Source organism: Equus przewalskii, chromosome 5 (genome assembly GCF_037783145.1).
Source record: "Equus przewalskii isolate Varuska chromosome 5, EquPr2, whole genome shotgun sequence".
NCBI lineage: Eukaryota > Metazoa > Chordata > Mammalia > Perissodactyla > Equidae > Equus > Equus przewalskii.
Window position 1 is genome coordinate 4367815 of NC_091835.1, and position 19668 is coordinate 4387482.

Sequence of the window (19668 nt, forward strand, 5' to 3'; positions counted from 1 at the left end):
GAGATGACAATTGTGAATAAAGAAATAAAAATGGAATATATATATAAAGAAAATGATAACAGTTCATTTTAAAATACTTGATATTAATTCTGTAGCGCAGAAGGAATGAATATACCAGAGCTATAAGATAATTGTGTGTTTTGTGGGACTGGTTTCATGATATTGCCATCACACATCTGAAATGTAGAATACAGCAAGTTCGTCTAATTAACAATCTTTAAGTTGTGTTCCCATTACAGACTGGTATATGAATCACACTAATAGCGATGGCTTCTTTAAAAATGTTTTCAATAATGTTCTTGGTATTAAAACATGTATGGTCTGTCAGAATTCAAAAAGAAAGACTGAAACAAACAAACAAACAAAAAAACACTGTACAGAATAAAAGATCCCAATTATGAGAATTTTTCATTTTACAATGTGAAAGTCTATTAATATTTCAATTTATACTTTCTGATATACAGAATCTGCATTGACATCATAGTTCTAAAGGAGCTTTAACTTGGTTTTCATGAGCATTTTCACATCCTAAAGTCCCTTTTTATTATCTTGAGCTAGCATCCAAATATTCATCTCCGTGAACTTTGAACTCTGAAATTTCAAAATTTTGGCTGTACTTTCTAATAACAGAAGTTAAAGGGTGTCTTGAAATGCTGTACAACTACTAATATATATTATACTGTCCCTATTAAATATGTTGCCACTTGCCTTTTACTGCCTGTGTCATCCAGCCCAAAAGTTCTTTTCTATGCACAGACAGGTAAACCTGATTTTAAATAAATATCAGTACCTATCTTACTGTCATACGTGTCAATATCATCTTAAAGTCCTTGGTACGACAAACTTATTTTTTTCTCTCCATGACTGCTACTGTCTGGCAATACACTAATATTAAGAGAAGCACAAGAATCGTGAGTGGAACAATGAGAAACACAAGAGACAAAGAGTGTAAACTAGGGACCCTGTTAATGAAAACACTTCATCAGTTTGAGGGAATACAATTTCAACCTGACCTTCCTATCCTTTTGACCATTTCTTGAGGGAATATACTATAATTAATTTTAATTCTGTGTGTTTGAGAAATTAATGTCATAAGCATTTTTCTCATTGAATAATGAGAAATGTGTGCTTCTGCTCAGAAGTCTTCAGTGACTTGTCGTTTAAAGAGGTTGAAATCTATCAAAAGTCGAAGGAACCAGGGAGAGCAAACGCAAGGTCCAATAAGGATCTGAGCAGAGAGGTGAAATCACAAAGTAAGATGCTCAGAAATTATGTTCATCTCAAGAGAGTAAAGAAGAGTGAAGTCAAGAACAACACAAAATTGAAATGAGGACAGGGACACAAAGATCTCTTCTAATCTGCACTTATCCAGGAAAAGATCATTTAAGAGAAAAGTATAACTAAATTATATCATGAAAATATTTGGACTGTGAGGATATAATCAAAATCTGACTTAATACGCTGAAAATACATATTCATTTGATATGCTTTATTCCCAGTGACAAGCCAATACAGGCATATGTGATAAAATCATTTTCCTAAAAAACAAGAGTATATTGACACTATTGACAATAATTAACATTTATTGGGGACTCACATTAGTTACATTGTGCCAAATCATGTTTCCTTGAAATTCTATGACATAATTAAATTGTGCAGCTATATATACCGAGGACATTATTTGTCACATCTTAACTAGTGTGAGGCAGGCTATGGTCTGCTGTCTCAGGTATTCCCTTGGATTTGGGGAAAAGTCATTGAAAACACACATGTAATGTCATCGTAATATCATATAATACATGTGGAAGTACTGTATGGATAGCCTTCGGTCTATTTAATACAAGGAATATGAGTCACTGTTAGAGATTTTTAAATCATAGAAACAAAAATTTCTAATCATATTTCATTTCTCTGGATCAGTTTAATTGAAGGGCATCTTGAGATTTTGAGGTATGCTGTTTAAAAAGAACTGTTTCCATATATAATGACACCTTTATAAATAAGGGATTTCTTATCACTGAAAATCCAACACGGTATGGAAATAAATTGGAGTAAAGGTCATTAAAAGGTTGAAACTGTTGTCCACAACATTTGGTTTCAAATTTTTATATATATATCAAATTGCCTCATTATTTATTAACCTTGTAAGTAAATATTTTCGTTTTGAATTTATAGAAGTAAATATTTACTAATAAAATAATACATTATAAGTTGTAAAATTGAGATTCCTGATAGTGTATCATTTTTAAAAATATATCTTTGATACAGATACTTAAAAACCAGTGATTTTGAAAAAGAATATAGACTACAATTCAGACCCTTAGATCTTCACCACCTTTTAGACTTTAAGCAAATTGTGTAATCTCTCTGAACTCAGTTCCCTCATAGAAATGTTGGAGGAGATAATTGTCTTACAGTGTTCTAATCTGTTTCAAAGTGATAATGTATATCCTGTGATGAGGAAATCATAGTACCATCACCTAACATGTTTTATCCCAGAGCTGGAAAGGGTCCTAGGAGTCATCCCATTCATTTTAAGGAGGAGAAGAATGTGTGAGCACATTGGGGCGTGAGTAACAGTTGCCCAAGGCTGTGTGCTGGTGTAAGAGGTTTCTAGTGAAAGCATAAACACTGACGAATAATTATTAAAAGAAACAAGGGTCAAACCTCATTTTCATGTAATATTAAAAACAATTTAAATAGTTAACTTAGAAGTAAAGTTATATATGATATTATATATACAGACATAATTAAAATCAAAAGATTTAAAGATGTATGAATCACCCTCTAGAGTTTAGCTTTTCTGTTACTGTAAGAAATCAGCGTTTCGCACGTTTGAAAGAGGACTTGCATGGGGCTTAGTATTATTTACATAATATTTTATTTGCAAATACATTGCTTATGACAGACACAGAGTATCTGTTTATAGATATGTACATATACTAGTATATGTTTATAACTCATGTATTTGAAAAGAGCTAAGTGTTCCTTTCTCATTAAACATAGAATCTCCTGGTAATATAATGCCACACATTTTTGCAAATATTCACTATCTAGATAATCTCTCTCACTTGGCATACTCAAATGCCATATGTTTTACCGTTCAAAAATTTATTACTATTTCAGAAAATGCTAAATGGAATTGCATAGTGAAAGTAATAAAAATGAACTGTGAGAATTTATACATACATTTTTCCACATCTCTCATTTTATCATGTTTATGTAGTTTAGCAATATTTTTCCCTCCTTTGTAGAAGGTAATTCCACTACATTTGCCAAGAAGTCACTGCTCTAGAAAATGCAGGAGCTGAAGTTTGAGCCAGATAGGGAGTTTCTCGTAGAAAGCTTATCTGTACCAGATCATCAAAATGGGCAAGGTTTCCCACCATTTGAAGGTAATCCTAAATATGTTCTACAAGCAGAACCACAAAAGAAATGCTAAAGGGGAGTGAAAAGACTCCATTGGGAAAATACGTAAAGTATCAGACCCTTCCAAAATTTTTCAAAACTTAAGATAACCTCAAAATTTTTAGTTCAAATTTAATATATCAGTTTCCGTTAGCAAATGCTACAGTTTACTGTTTTGTATTTAAAAGGCAGATTGTGGTTAATTCCTTCTAAGGAAGCAGTGTGGTGTAATGGAGAAAGCACTCATTTATGAGTTACAAGTCTAGTTTTGAATTTTGTCTTCAGTACTGAGTAGCTGACTAATCTTGGTGAAATTTCTAACATTTCTGAGACTCAGTTTCCTTGTATGTGAAATATTGAAAAGCTATTGGGACTTCTACTCCCAGCCGAGATGGAACCAGATTTACCCTCCCACCCGAGGCAACTGAAAAAGCAGACGAACTATATGTAACACTGGTTTTCAGGCACTGAATATTGGGCAAAGAACGACAGTGCTATCTGAGAGAGGGGAAGTGAAGAAGACAAGCCCTATGCTCCCCCAGGATAGTGCCTGGAGAAAACTTCTAGGTTGCAACTAAGGGATGGACAGAAACCAAGGGGAGACCTGGCAGTCTCTCAGAGTTGAGGAGACACGGTGGGCAGTACAAGGGGGCCAAGGTAGCTAAAGTCTGCAGACAGGAGAGGGCAGTAGAGAGAGAGCTCTGGAAATTTGCAGAAGATCCCCTCCAGTCTTTAGGTGAGTAAGGATCCTACATCACAGCCTAAAGGCCAGGGAAAAGTCTATCTGAAGAGTTAAAGGGAAAAATCCCCAGAGCTCACAGAAGCCTAGGAATAGTTTTCATTCCCACCAATCAGACTGGAACCACCTTGCAATTCACAAGCACACTGGACAGAGCAGGGATTGGCAAACTACTGCCCATGGGCCAGCTGGACCTGAATTTACGTGTAGTTTCAATGGTGCACAGCCACACTCATTCATTTACGTATTATCTAAGGCTGCTTTCACACTACACTAGCAGAGTTGTGTATTTGCCATAGAAACCACATGGCCTGCAAAGCCTAAAATATTTACTATGTGGCTCTTTACAGAAATATTTGCGGAGGTAGAGTACCCAGAAGGGTATTACCTCAGAGTGAGGAGGATCAGCCCCACCTCTGGTTCTAGTCCCTTCACTATTATCTTTTGAGTCATGTAAGTTGGCTCGTGTAAAAACCTATTTAATCTTTACTACAGCTCAATGAGATTGTTACTATTGTCCCCTTTTTACAGATGAGGAAACTGGGACATAAAGATGTTAAAAACAAGCCTGATGACAATAACCCTGCTGATCAAATGTGGAGTCAGAATTCAAAGCCAGGCAGCCTGATTCCAGAGACCAAAATTTGAACTTTATATTATTCTGCCTCTCATTGTAATAGTAGTATTCAGTTTCATATTGCTGTATGACATCTGTTAGGAGAAACGATTCATTTGCTATGAATATTGAAATAATCCCTTTAATGAACACTTGGCAGTGTTTGACTCAAAGGTGACTAAGACGCAAAATCCTGTCACTAGTTGTCAACTAGTTGTCTCTGGAAGAAAAAAAGAAAAGCGACTCTCGTATTATCTGTCAGATTTTTGATGTCTCTTATGCACAAGTGGGTATCCTAAGTAATTGTATGCTCCTAATGGGAGCCGGAACTCCAACCCCACATTTCAATATGAATTATTCAGTTTGAGTTATCAGGGCTGGATTTTGTGAGTACCTGCAGGGCTCCTCTTTTTGCCATTTATTTAAGTCCTGGCCTGATTAGACACTGCAACAAGAAAAGAAGAAAGCAAGCTAACTAGTTATCTCTAAGGCGCAAAGTGGAGTCAACCTAAGTTGCTTCCCCCAGCAGTAAGCCGATTCCACCACATCCATTCCCGGGGAAAGAGAGCCACAAGGAGAGGGGATAAAATATAAGAGAGAAAACGTGATCAGATGACCCTGCTCAATTATTTATGATCCCATTATTTCATCTCCTGTTTGAGTGGCTCTATTGTGTATGCAAATCCATTTTCTTCTTGGGTTGAATATGGGCCTTTCTGATATTGGAGAAAGGAACTGAAGGAACTGTAGAAAATCAGATTATGTATCTCCCTGGGAGACCCAAGTCTGTGACTAACACCTGGAAGGAAGTATATCATGCTCTAGGAACTGGGCAAAGTGCTTTCTGTTTAATCATCATGGCACTGTGAGTTTGGTTCCATTTCTCCCATTTTGAAGAGTTTTGAGAGCTTAAATTACAGATGTATAATAATAAGTATACACCTTCTTACAGTTCTGTGAAAACCTGAATTGCATTTCATTTAATCTTTAGCTCTCGGAAATTGTAAAGAAAAAATTCTGGATTTTCATAGGGACTGGCTTCATACTTTACCTGTAAAAAAGCAATTTTTTGTCTTTGGTTTTGTTGTGCTATCCCCTGCTTTAGAAGTAATTTTGTTTATCTGACAAAAGTGTGGAAAATAATATGCTAATAATAGTGGGGACACCTTGAAAATTTTAATTAAAGGTGTATTGACCAAAGATATATTAATTCAGGAGTAATATTCATAGTCGTAAAAAGGGTCATGGCCATGAGCCTGTTCTAGTGGTCTATTGTCCATTCTAACTGGTTGGTGGCAATATCATATCAGTTGTTAAGTATTTAGACTACCATCCCAATAATGGATCATAAATTCGGAGAACTGAAATGCATTTGAATTTCATAAATTATGACAGATTAATATAAATAAAAGTTGTTGACTTTTTCAAAATATAGTAGAATTCGTACACGTAACAAAGTCTTGTTCCTGTCAGATATTGCGTTTGAAAGGTTGTATACTTGACCTAACGACAACATCATTGCACAAACTATGAAACCTCCCTTTTGGGGTTGTCTTCGGTTTTAAGAATAATGATTTAATATCCCCAGTACTCACAAATGACTTATCTGAGTCTGGGTTGAATTTGTAGAAAGATCTAGAAATTTTTGATACCTCATGAGTCAGAAAAGGACATTTGAATCAAGCACAAGGCAAGACTCTTAAAGAATAAGAATGTTGTTCGTGTATCATTTGTAACATGAAATTGAGCAGGACATTTAATCTATGTTGACCTCAACTTTATCATCTCTAAAATGAGAGGTTTGGGTTAGGTACTACGCCAACCGGTTTTCAACCTAAGTTTTACTCTGTATTTCCACACGTTCATTAAGACATGGTCTCCCGAGACAAAAATAATATTCTAAAATAAAATTTAAATGCTTTTTGTACTATTTAAAATTTGAAAATAAATTTTCAAAATATAAGCAAAACATTTTGTTTTTCCTTGATCCAAAAGGGAAATACAATTTGACATAAAAATCAAGATTATTTAGGGGGCTGGCCCCGTCGCCGAGTGGTTAAGTTCACGCGCTCCGCTGCAGGCGTCCCAGTGTTTCGTTGGTTCGAATCCTGGGCGCGGACATGGCACTGCTCATCAGACCACGCTGAGGCAGCGTCCCACATACCACAACTAGAAGAACCCACAACGAGAAATATACAACTATGTACTGGGGGGCTTTGGGAGAAAAAGGAAAAAATAAAATCTTTAAAAAAAAAAAGATTATTTAGGGGCTGGCCCCCTGGCCGAGTGGTTAAGTTGGCGCGCTCCGCTGCAGGCAGCCCAGTGTTTCGTTGGTTCGAATCCTGGGCGTGGACATGGCACTGCTCATCAAACCACGCTGAGGCGGCATCCCACATACCACAGCTAGAAGGACCCACAAGGAAGAATATACAACTGTGTACTGGGGGGCTTTGGGGAGAAAAAGGAAAAGAGAAAATCTTAAAAATAAAAAATCAAGATTATTTAAAAATTGAACCTCAAATTTAAATGATGGCAGTATTACGCAGAATACAAAAGTTCTAATCTTGCGCACCTGGCAACACATTCAGTCTCTGTAGCAACAGCAATTTTGGCAAAAAGAAAAAGAAAGAATTCATAAGTTCCAATATTTTAATAAATTAAATCAATGATTCAATCAAACTCTTCTTATAGACCTATTTGAGATAGTAAGGATCTAACCCATTCTAGGTAAATCAGAGGAAGAAATGAATTACTAATCTTAAAAATTTTAGCATTATGCATATGCAATCAGCAATTGCAGCTGCAATTGCCTGGATGATACAAAGAAGTCAGATTTGTGTTGTTAATTCCTCAATTTTGTGTAGTATTCTTAAAACGAGTATAGTTATAATTGTTGCTTAACTCTCTGATGTAATTGTACTACATAGAAGTATAATTGTAATGTTATAGGCATAGACAATCAAAAGATACTTGAAAAAGTTTTCCTATGTAAATAAAATATCTCCTTGGAAGTTCGTTACAAAGCTTATATGCATAATTATATACAAATAATTTAAATCCAGCATATGTCCAAATAATGACAAATTGTAAATTAGTGTCATCATATTTAATGAAGATTTATTTTGTAGTATTAATGTGAAAAACTTTCTTCAAATGCATTTACAGTGGCTATAGGCATATAGCAATTAATGTGCTAATGCCAATATTTTAGCACATTTAAGAAATTCAAAAAGATTTGTATCTATGTAGCAAGTATAAGATATTAGTTGCATGACTAGCTGTATCTTAAAATCATCTAGGCAATAAAATATCCCAATGCATATAATTAGCTATGCCTGTTATGTTTGCAGATGTAATAAAAATTATATGTACATGCTAGCATAGGTCATTTTGAAATATGACTAATGACATTTTTACACAAATATTAATCAAGAAAAAGTATTTGTATAAAGAAACAAAGCATAAGCAGACCTTTGAATTTTTCTAAGGAGCATATAGTTCTGATACTCAGAGGAATATATTATTTTAATCTAATAGCATATAATAATTACTAGATTTAAAATTAATACAGGTAAAATTTTCAGTCCACACGCACTGCATGGCCCAAAATCAAGAAGCTGAAGAATTTGTCTTCTTTTTAAAGGACTGTGTATACGAAATTGAAGAGATAATCATCTTTAATGTGCCCAGCTTATACTTTTTAATAGGATAATCCTTTAAAAGTTGTGGTTCAACAGATGTGTAAATCAACCCAGAACAAATGGCTGCTGCGCTTGGAGATGGAGGCGGCACAGTTGGCACTTGGGATAACTCACAGTTACATTTATCTAAAATTGAATTTCAAACAATATTCAAATATGATTTACTCAAATCTAATTGAGCTCAGAAGTATCTTTTCTCACTTGTAATAAAAGAGGAGTGTAAACAAAAACTGTTTAAAATCGTCTTCATGCAACATCCCTTACTATCCACTCTACTACCAAAAGAAAAAAGATTGAAAAGACAGAGTGTAGCACTGGTATTGAGAAAATCATCACTCTTTAAACGTTTTGAAATAATGAGTTTGATAAACCTCTTGGAATAATAGATATGCATTACAGACCATGCCTTCTATCCAAGAATTTTATCATTCTCTCTCTTGTATTTTACTGGTCTAATGGTGGAAATTATGTTAATTCAGTTGACAAATATTTAGTGTAAGCCTACTATCTGCCAGGCACTGTTCAAAATTCTGGGATTCAGTGATGAAGAAGAGATAGATAAGATTCTATTTACAAAGGGAATTGAAGCAATGGCTATGAATCTTCAAGTAACAACTGGGAGTGTTGAAAACTGTAAGTTAAACTGCTCCGCTTGTGATTTGTAAAGAGTATCCTGTAGCTGCATATGGACCAGGAGAAAAAAGACAGGCACTCCTATATTGTTAACTATATAAATTCTTATTTCTGTTCTCATAGACTCAGTTTGAAGCTTTGAGGACTCTTGCTTTCTCCTGTTATCCTTTCTCTATGCCTTCTAGATGTTTGATTCCTTCCATCTTCCTTGCTGATTAGGAACCATTTATCCTTATCAAAATTTAGTTGTAACAATGGTGCTTCAGCTGCTTCTTCTTCTCCTATTTCTTTTACTTCTTTTCCTTCTCTTCCTCCTCTTCCCCCTTAGCTCCCTTCTCCATTCATCTTATCCTCCCCCTTCTTTTTCTTCTTCTTCCTTATGCACAAAGAGCTGAGTTAATCCTACTTCTTGGTATATAATAGACAATTGTCAGCAGACTTGATTGTTTTTCTCCTTTGATGTTCCATCCTTACTCTCATTCCATCCCACCCTCATGGAAGTTTTTAATTCTCTTTGATAGGTTTTCTTAGATTTGCAGGTATCATTGAAGAATATATAGAATTACTTTGTGTATTTATGTATCTAAGATTTATAAAAGCTATATTTTGCTATACATTTCATTGTTTCTTGCTTTTTAATTCTATACCATGCTCTTAAGTTTTATCCATATTAATACATATCAATTAGGTTTATCAGTTCTGTCTACTGGATAGTATTCCATTTTATTCATCTTATTGTTTTATTTATCTATTGCACTAGTGATGGGCACCTCAGATGCCTATAAGCCCCTGCTACTTCAAGGTAAGGTGTCCAAACACCCTGATACATATCCCCATAATGGGCTTCTGTGAGAGTTTCTCTGTGGTTTATACCAATGGGGGTATTTGCTGTGCCATAAAGTGCACATTATTTAATTTCTCTAAGCACTGTCACGTTGCTCTTCAGAATCACTAGTTTATAGTCTTTCAAGAAATCTCATTGTCAATATTTGGCAGTGCTGTGGACTGAATTACGTCTCCCCAAAATTCATATGTTGAAGCCTGAGCTCCCAATATGACTGTGTTTGAAGAGGGGCTTTTAGGAGGTAATTAAGACTAAATGAGGTCATAAGAGTGGGTCTCTGATCCAATAGGACTGGTGATCTTATAAGAAGAGGCAAGTGCACACAGGAGGAAAGGCTATGTGAACACAGAGCAAGAAAGCCACACTCTGGAAGCCAGGAAGATAGCCTTCACCAGACCCTGACCAAGCTGGCGCCCTGATCCCAGACTTACAGCCTCCAGAACTGTGAGAAAACGGACGTCTGTTGTCTAAGCCACTCAGTTGATGATGTTTTGTTACGGCAGCCTGAGCACACTAATACAGGTTGTATTTGACTTTTCAGTTCTGCCAGTATAGTGGGCGTGGTGTACGTTGTATTTCCTTAATTGCTAACGATGATGAGCACCTGTTTACATACCTTTCAGTCTTTCAGGCTTCCTCATCTGTGAATTAATTGCCTTTGCCCACTCTTTCTATTGAGTTTCCTTTCTCTGGAGATTTGCCCATTTGCAATAACTATTTGCATATTAATCTATTATTGGTTTTCAATGTTGTAGATTACCCCCAAAGAGTTGCCTACTTACTGATCTCATCTATGGTCTCTTTTATTGAACTGAAATCTTTAAATTTCATAGAATCAAAACTATTTTCTTTTTATCTTAGCATTTTTTGTTCTTTTGAGAGCTTGCTTAAGAATATTATCCCCACTGTTAGGTCACAAAAGTATTTTCCTGCCTCTTCCTCTTTTAGCTTTATGTCATCACCTTTTACATTTTAGGTGCAAGGAGGTGTGATCAGTTAGCATCTCCTGCAATAACAAACAAACCAGGATCTTCCTGACTTATAAGAGCATCTGTTTCTTGTTCACTCATGGGAGAGCTTCAGGTCAGCTCAGACCTGATGCACTTTCTTGGGCTCAGCTGAATGGCACGTGTCTTCTCGTTCTGGATACCAGGACCTCCATGTGGAACACGTTATCTTCATACAGTAAGCAGAGCAGGAAAGGAAAAAACCTAACAATGCAATCACATTTAAATCTTTTTTCAGATGTGACAAATTTTGTCTGCTTGATATCTCATTGTCCATGGCAAGTTCATAGCAAGTTATAAGATGTAACTTTTATCATATATCAACCTCAAATAGATAGACAGAGTCTTTTCTAAATTCTTTTTTTAAATCTGTTGGTAACATTGTTTCTGAGCTGGTACAACTCTGTTTTTATTACTAGATCTTCCAGTATGATTTAATATATGAATGTCAAGTCTCTCTCCTTGCTCTTTTTCAAAGGTATCTGTTGGGCCTCCTGTCTCCTGGGATTTTTAGGGCTATCCTTTTTCAAATTTCAAATTGTATTAAATTATATTAGAGAACATGGTTTGCATTATGTTGATCTTCTGTGGCCTCTAATATAGACAATTTGTTCAATGTTCTTTGTGTAATCAAAAGGAATTGCATATATGTGCTGCATATCCTTGTTGGTTCAAACACTTGTTTTCTAACAATTTTTTTATTCCTCCCCCAAAGTCCCAGTGCATGGTTATATATATTAGCTGTAAATTCTTCTAGTTCTTCTATGTGATATGCCACCACAGCATGGCCACTGACAGACAGGTGGTGTGGTTCTGCTCCCGGGAACCAAACCTGGGCCACCAGAGAGGGTTGAACTTTGACCACTAGGCCATCAGGGCTGGTTTGGCTCGAACATCTTTATTGAGCTCTTAGTTTGAACTTGTTTACTGGTTATTTAAATCATTTGCAACATTTCTTATATTTTAACTGCTTAAGATCGCAATTTCTGAGAGGGCTATATTAAAAATCCTTAACCACAAGTGTTAACTGATTTATTCTTATAATTCTATCAGTCTTTGCTGTATATATTTTGAGGCTATGTTTTTAGATACATATATTCATAATCATTTAAGAGATTTCTGCCTTTTATCAACCTATAACATCACCTTCATAATGATTTTGCCTCTATTGAATCTCATATTAAAATTGGTACCCTATTTTCTTTAGGGTTATATTTTCCTGATAATCTTTCTTTCCATATCTTTATTTTTTGTATTTTTTGTGGGAATTTGTTATTTTTCTATTTTACTTTTTTCTTCAATCTGATATTCCTGTCTTCAGAATGATAAACTTAATCTACTTGTAATAGTGATTTTTTCTACATCAATATGTTTGCACGGAAAAATGCTTCTTTTAGGATTCTCCAGAGAAAGAACCAATAACGCGCGTGTGTGTATAATATAGTATAAATGTATTAAATATATTACATATACATGTGCGCATGTGTGTAACTTGAGTCCAAAGGCATTATGGGGGCAGAATTCCTTTTTTCTCAGGGACCTCAGTCTTTGTTTCCTAAGACCTTCAATGATTGGCTGAAGCCTGCCCACATTATGGAGCATAATCTGCTTTACCCAAAGTCCACTGATTTAAATATTTATCACATATAAAAATACCTTCACAGCAACACTTAGACTGGCGTTTGATCAAAAACCATGGGTACCATGGCCTGGCCAAGTTGGCACACAAAGTCAGCCACCACAATGCATTTCTGACATCTTCCTGGCCCTTGTCTTTTTCGGATGATCTTAATTCTTTCAAGATATGTTTATTTTACCCTTTCCTAGATGCTGAGGATACAGTAGTGAAAAAAATATATAAAAATTTCTGCTTTCATGAAACTTACTTTCCACTTAGGGGAGAAGGCTCAGAGGGAGGTTGATGATGAATAACTAATGGAATCAACACCAATATATATACCAAGTGGTGAAAAGTGCTATAAAATTTAAGACAAGAGAGAGAGAGTGATGAGGTGGAATATTACTTTAGAGAGAATGTTCAGAGAGGATTTCTCCATGAAGCAATATGTGAGCAGAGACTCAATGGAACTGAGGGAATAGATCAAGTGGTTGTCAGGGGGAAGAGTGTTCCAGACAGAGAGGACAGCAGGACCAAGTCTCTAAGTCAGAACTGTGCTTTTTGAGTATGAGGTCAGATGAGATTTATGAGGGATGAGTCAAAGTGTTAGCCAAGGGCCAGATCATGGAGTCTAGGGAGCTGTGGTACTAACTCTGGTCTTTATTCTTAGAAAGGATTATTATAATAAATTATCTTAATATTTTAAACGCATGCACATTCAATGGGGTATAGGCAAATTAAAGTCTTGCCAAAAAAGAATAATATGTGAAACTTAAAATAGAGCCAATATATTTGATTAAGTCAAATAACAATCAGTAAGTGGTTTGCTATTAATTATGGATGATTAAATCACAGCAAAATTATTACCCTTATTTATGTCTAATGTGCTGCGACTTAAGTCACAGACTCAACTATATGAAATATTATAGAAATCGAAATGATCCAGACACTGCTAATAGACTGCAATTGATAACATCATGATAGTGGGCAACTTCACAAACTATAGTTACCTTTGCAACACTTTCTTGTTTTTCTTTAGAAAGCTAATATGATATTTAGGTGTATGGGTCTTGCTGAATGATCTGTTGAGGACGAGATAGTTCATGGATTTGCTCCTCTCCACTCTCATATCAATAGACAATTTGTCCCTCATTAGCATTATGGCAACTTATACAGAGACATTTTGACATGGGGAGCATTTAGACGTGCTTAACTTTTATTACTATCAGCCTGAAGCAATGTTTATGATTAAATTAGTTTGTCTTTAGGAATCTCCTTGAAGATAAAATTTCCTTTGCATCTGTATAAGCTTCACGGAGAAATTGTTTCCATTTTAGGGGAAAAATTATAACAGTGAGAATTTTGGAGTATTTTGTCATGCATTCTGGAAGCGTAAAGCACTGCGAAAGAGTGCTCAGACACCTCATCTCAGCATGGGAGGCCTGCCAGTAATAATACCGTACATCTGTACAACATTTTATCAATTTTAATATTATTCTTTTCACCAGCGTATCTTCTAATGCTTAGTCCTGTGGGCTTTTTCATTATCAAAAATGATTTTTCTTTTAAAATGTTTCGCACTGACTTTTGTTTGTTTGTCCTAGTCGGCATCCAGTTTGTTTTGAGACAGTCGAATTGGATCTTTTCTCTGTTTCCTTAACTTTTCTCTGTTGTTTTTGCTTCCTCCTGAAGTTGTAGTCCCAATTAAACATTGCTACTTGTAAGAAAGCCTCCACTCAGCTTTGGCATTTGGAACAGCCAATTGATCATTATGTGATGGATATTCTGTTGACAGTGGTACTCAATAGCCCCCTTGTATCTCAGCCAACCAGAATAAAATATTGCTCTACTATTTTCAGTAACGACGGTAAAACTTGTGTTAACAAAGCCATATTTGCTACAATTCAAGGTCAATTAGCTTTCTCATCTGATTAAATTATTAGAGAGTCTCATTTTAAGTGTCGAATGATAAGATAAAGAGAGCATTCTTCATACTAATTATAAAATAATCCTCAAAAATAATTCAAAATGGCATCTTTGAACACCAATCATGAAAAGATAATAACCAAAGGCAATTTGAAAATAAATTAAATGTGTAAGCATAGGACTTGTTCACATACTGAATGTTGCCCACTATATAACATTCTGGAAAAGGCAAAACTACCAAGACAGTAAAAAGATCAGTAGTTGCCAGGGGTTTGGGAGGGGGTGAGTTGGGGATAGATAGGTGGCCCACAGGGAATTTTTAGGGCTGTGAAACTATTCTGTATGATACTGTATTGGTAGCTACATGACATTATGCATTTGTCACTCGTAGAACTGTGCAACACAAGGAATGAACCCTAATGTAAACTATGGACTTTAGTTAATAATAATGTATTAATATTGGTTCGTCAGTTGTACCTCACTAATGCAAGATATTAATAATAGGAGAAACTTTTAGGAGGTGAGTTAGGAGTATACAGGAACTCTGTGCTACCTGCTCAATTTTCTGTAAACCTAAAATTAGTCTAAAAAATATTTGTTAATTGCAAAAAAAGACATTGAAATATCTCATACAATAGAATATCATGTGACCAATAAAATGTGTGTATATAATGAAGAACAAAGATAGATTTTCATGATGCATAGTAAAGATAAAGGTAGTGACAATGTAGACTATAGAACATAATTTCACAACGAGTATTCAGAGAGATAGACAGACAGACAGAGAAACAGGCATACTGGAGATGGCTGTTGTGCTGCTCGTCCTCCACTGGCCCTATCCCTCCACTGGTTCATCCTGTGCTCTTCTCTGGCCTCCTCTATTCCCTGGGGAAGCTGACTTGCCCATTGACTTCTGTTTGGAATTGACCAATGAGAGGCACTGGCAGGAGGGAAGAGGGCAGGAGGAGAGGCTGGAGCATTTACTCCTTCTGCTCCCATCTTAGGTGCATTTGTGTGATGGAAGCACTGCTTGACAGGTAGTTCCTGTCAGGCAGCCCTCCTTCTAGGGCTCCAGCTCTCAGCCCAGTCATTTCTACACTTTGACCTTTCAAGCCTAGTGGAGGTTACAACTTTCCACTGCTTCTAATTTATATATTTATTTCCTTAATTTTGTCTCTATTTTTCCCCTCTGTAAGTAGCCCCCTTATCAGTAAGTCTCTTCAAAATTTCCATCTGAGTGTGTGGTCTCTGTTTCCTGCCAGGATCCTGACCAATAGAGATGCACATAAAAAGGCTGGTAATACAGCCACAAAATGTGTGTAGGCATTCTCTGTGAGGTGTTTTCCCTAAGTTCTAATTTTCTAAAGTAAATACATAATAATTTTCACAGTAAGGAAAATAAAGTAAAAAGACATTTCTATACATGAAAGAGAAAAATAACGTAAATAAATAATGCTGGTATGAAACAATGAGGAGCTGGCATCTTTTTAACTTCTTATTGTAGTTGGCTAGATTAATCCTAATGATCTCCTACATCTGACCCTCAGTTCTACCCATCTCCTCCCAAAATGAGCCAGAAAGACAGCGGGGGAAGGGCAGATAAAGATGATTCATCTGGAGCCAAGTGAAAGTTGGCGTTTATACCTACGAAAGGTTAACTCTTAATCCCTCTAGTCTTCACTTTTGCATGGAGGAAAGATACCTCGAATATTCCTAGCCCCTCTCTACTCCATCTCTGTCCCTCCCTCTGTGAAAGGGGTTTCTTACTTAACTGAAGAGTTCAGAAGGAACTGAGCAAGTCCAACTGAATAGCTTCTCCAGTGATCCTCTCCATGGGAAACCCTGTCCTCTGATCACACAGGTTCTTTCATCTGTTGCTGCCCGCAGAGTACTTCGATAGCAGAGCCTGAGTTTTCGCCACTCTGCCAGTAATTTGCTGGGCAGGGTTAATTGACTGTTAGAACTCTTAGGAAACTGATAAGGCTGCATTTTGTGTCATATTTTAAAATTCGCCATTATCACGTTAAACATGATATTTTGATCTTCATCGCTGTAATTCCTGTGTCCACTCCTCGGGTGGCTCCAAGCTGAAGCAGGAAAGGAAAGGGTATATTTTACTGATGCTTTCGAGCCACAATAACATTCAGATTCCTTTATATGCCCACAGGAGGCATTATTTTTTAAGATGTGTATTTTTTGTTATTCTAAATGTTTTATTTGACTATTGCTAACATTTTCAGAAAATACATAAAGGAAAAATAAATCATGAAATCGCACAAATCAGAGTTAAAAAATTTTATGCTTCTTATGAAACTATGTAAAATTACTATGTAAAATTATATATACATTACTGCATATAGTAAAAATACATGTAAAATATAGTATTTATAGTACTTTATATTTGTATCCTAAGGATTTCCCCCGTCCACCCTTATGTCCTACGGTGTTCTAGTAATACAATATTCTACACTCTATATTGGGCCTGTTTTCATTTTAATTATATACAGACGCAGTAGAGCAGGTAAGAACAACGCCTCCAGAGTGACAGTGATTGGTTTTGAATCCAGTTTCTACCACTTACTAGTTCTCTAACCTTGGGCATTTTCCTTAATCTTTCGATGCCTAAATTTCCACCTCTGTAAAATGAGGATAACGAAACAGTACCTGTTATGTTCTTTGTGAGCATTAATGAGATAATCCATATAAACATGATGAAAAGGCTTAAATCTCTGCCCTCCTGTGTTTACAGGCTAATGGGAGAAGCAGAAAATTAACTCTATCTCTCTGTCTCTATCTTGTCTCTGTCTCTTTCTCCCTCTCTCTCTCTCTCTCACACACACACACACAGACATGTGTGAATGGTAAGTGTGTAGAGTGAAAGGGTGGGATGATGATATTTCAGATAAGATCCTCAGGGAAGACGTCTGAGAAAGAGCAACCTGCATGCAGTGAGGATGTAAGTCATGGACAGGTCTTAGGAAAGAACAGTCTAAAAAGAGGGCTCCAGGTAGACGGACCTTGAGTTACAATAAGGTTGAGGATCTGACTACAGCAGAATGACTAGGGCAGAGATTGGCATGAGATGACTTTGAAAGGAAAAGTAAGATCTTGATCATGAGGGACATCACAGGCCATAGTAGAGATGGCACTTTATTTGAGTGTAATGTGAAGACTTTGGACAGTTTTAAACAGTGAGGTAATGGAATTTGGTTTATGTTAGAACAAGCTAACAAACAAAAAACAAGTTGACAACTGTGTAGACACTTCATCCAGGGCAAGAGTGGGAGCAAAGAGAACAGTGAGGATGCTCATGTCATGACAGAATTAAAGGCAGTTTTGGACCAAGGTGGTGGCATTCCAAGGGTGGGGCCTTCAGAGAGCAATAAGTGGGGTGCATGGTGTATAGGGAATTTAAAGACAATAATAAAACCACCATAAAGATGGCCTGCTTTTTACTATCACCATACTTACAGCAATTCTAAACATCAGTGATCAAATACTTGTCCCTAAGGGGCAAACTGCTCCCATTGCCCCTCCCCACCTTGTTTATGCCAGGAGACCTAGTGACAACTGAGAAAGTGTCAAAACACCATCACATATTTGAAGGTAGAGTCAACAAAATTTGCTGATAAGTTGGATATAATTTGAGAAAACGCAATCTCAAACATTTTCTGCAGCATTTAGGGAATGTTCGTGATTCTGCCTTTACTATACGCTTGGAGTATATAATAAATTTCATATATGGTCTGGAATATCTTAGTAGACTGTATACCCCTCTCCATTGATTTTTCTTTCAATTTGTTAGCCAGTTCTACACTGTATTAATTGTATTTATTTACCATATGTTTTAATATTAGGTAAATTAAGTATCATTTAATTAATATTATTTTCCCAAGAGTTCTTTACTATTCTTGTTCATTGATTAATACATTAGTTGAGATGGTTTTGCCTACAAAACTATCAGAAACCCCTCCTGGAACTAACAGTAAGGAACCTTGTTGTCTCATACAAGACCAAGTCCCCAGGTAGGGCTGACTTCAAAGTTGGTTGATTTGGCAAATCTAAGATGTTTTCAAGGAATCAGAGTCCTTTCTCTCTGTTCTGCCATCTTCAGTGTTGGAAGCAAGGTGGCCCTTGCGTCTGCATAGATCATACTTTGCCAAGACAACATCGAGGGGGAGTGATGAGACTATCTCTTCCTGTGGTTCTCAGAGGAGAGGAAACTCTTTCTTAAAGTCCCCAAGTAGACTTCCTTCATGTCTTTTGGGCCAGAATTGGGTCATGTGCACATCACAGAATGAGGCCCTAGAAAGAGGAATGATTACTTTTACATCAGGCAGTGGTGTCAGCTTCCTCTTGGGATCTGCCTCAGAAATGCTTTGAGAGGAGGCTGGAAGATCATTGCTCTGGCTAGCAAAGAGAAAGCCATAGCATCAAATGCAATTTGAACTAAAGCAGTGACTTTAGAGCTTTTTTATGAAGACAGCCCACAGTAGGAAATATATTTTACATTGCAAACCTAAAACACAATTTCAAACATACATTATATATGTATATATACTGATAAAAATAATATTTGTTATATATATATATCTATTATAAATATCGAATACACATATTAGATATAGGTTATGGATATATCTGAATTAAAAGTTTCACAAAATGATTTTTATCCTTAAAACATGCAATGATATTTTCTATCTACGTTATATGAGTTTTAATGCTGCACTACATTACTTTTCATGACCTGGTTATTGGTTTCAAGCTGTAATTTGAAAAATCCTGGTCTAGTAGATTTCTCGGACCAGCGTCAATAACACCTCAAGATGCATAATAATCTTCCTTCATGCTGGTAATTCTTTGTATCAAGTTTATACAGAGAGTGGTAGCCTGGCTGCCTCTTTATTTATTCTTTCCTCTGTGTGGCTTGTGAGGGAGCCAGTCTGAGGAAAGGTAATTGGCTCACTCTCAGGTGAATTGCCAGAGAGCAAAGGCAAGCAAGCGCCTCAGGTAGGTTCCGACTCTCGACATCAGCAAACCTCTAAAGGCTGTGCTGCTATTGGTGGGGACTCAGGACCATGGGAAACAGTGACAAGGCAGTTGAGTGAGTGTGGTTGCGTGAAATCCAGGTACTTCACCGGAATTATTTGCCTATGGGATTCTACAATTAAACAAC

The 19668-nt window shown here is 36.3% G+C and overlaps 1 protein-coding gene across 7 annotated transcripts in view; it reads left to right on the forward strand.

The window, feature by feature from the left end:
- The window catches only part of SPAG16 (sperm associated antigen 16), a 1020255-nt gene that overhangs the window by 779346 nt on the left and 221241 nt on the right, over window positions 1-19668 (forward strand). The window lies entirely within an intron of this gene.